Consider the following 440-nt stretch of genomic DNA (forward strand, 5'->3'; position numbering starts at 1 on the left):
GAGCCTCCGGTGGTGGTGGAGGAGGAAGAGGAGGAGGAGGTGGTGGTGGTGGTGGTGGTGGCGGGGGTACAGGAGGCACATTAGAATTAGTTACAGTGTTCGTAACTGTCATGGATGTGCTTGACCCAGACTGAGATTGGGATTCAGATTCCATAGAGTTGACCTCCTCAACCGTCGTTAAAACTTCCTTCGTAGGGGGTGGTGGTGGTGGTGGACTTGGAGGTGGAGAGGATGGGGATTCCGACGGAGCCACAGGCTGAAATTGTGTGGGAGGTGACTGAAATTGGGGTGTTTGGAATTGGGTCTGAAAATTTTGCTGAGGGCGTTGCTGGAATTGTGTTTGCTGAAATTGGGGTTGCTGTGGTTGAAGTTGTGTGGGTTGAAATTGAGGTTGCTGGAAGCTTGTTTGTTGAAATTGCTGGGAGGGCTGAAATGGTGTT

The sequence above is a fragment of the Tigriopus californicus genome, chromosome 6, assembly GCF_007210705.1.
Source record: "Tigriopus californicus strain San Diego chromosome 6, Tcal_SD_v2.1, whole genome shotgun sequence".
Classification (NCBI taxonomy): Eukaryota; Metazoa; Arthropoda; class Copepoda; order Harpacticoida; family Harpacticidae; genus Tigriopus; species Tigriopus californicus.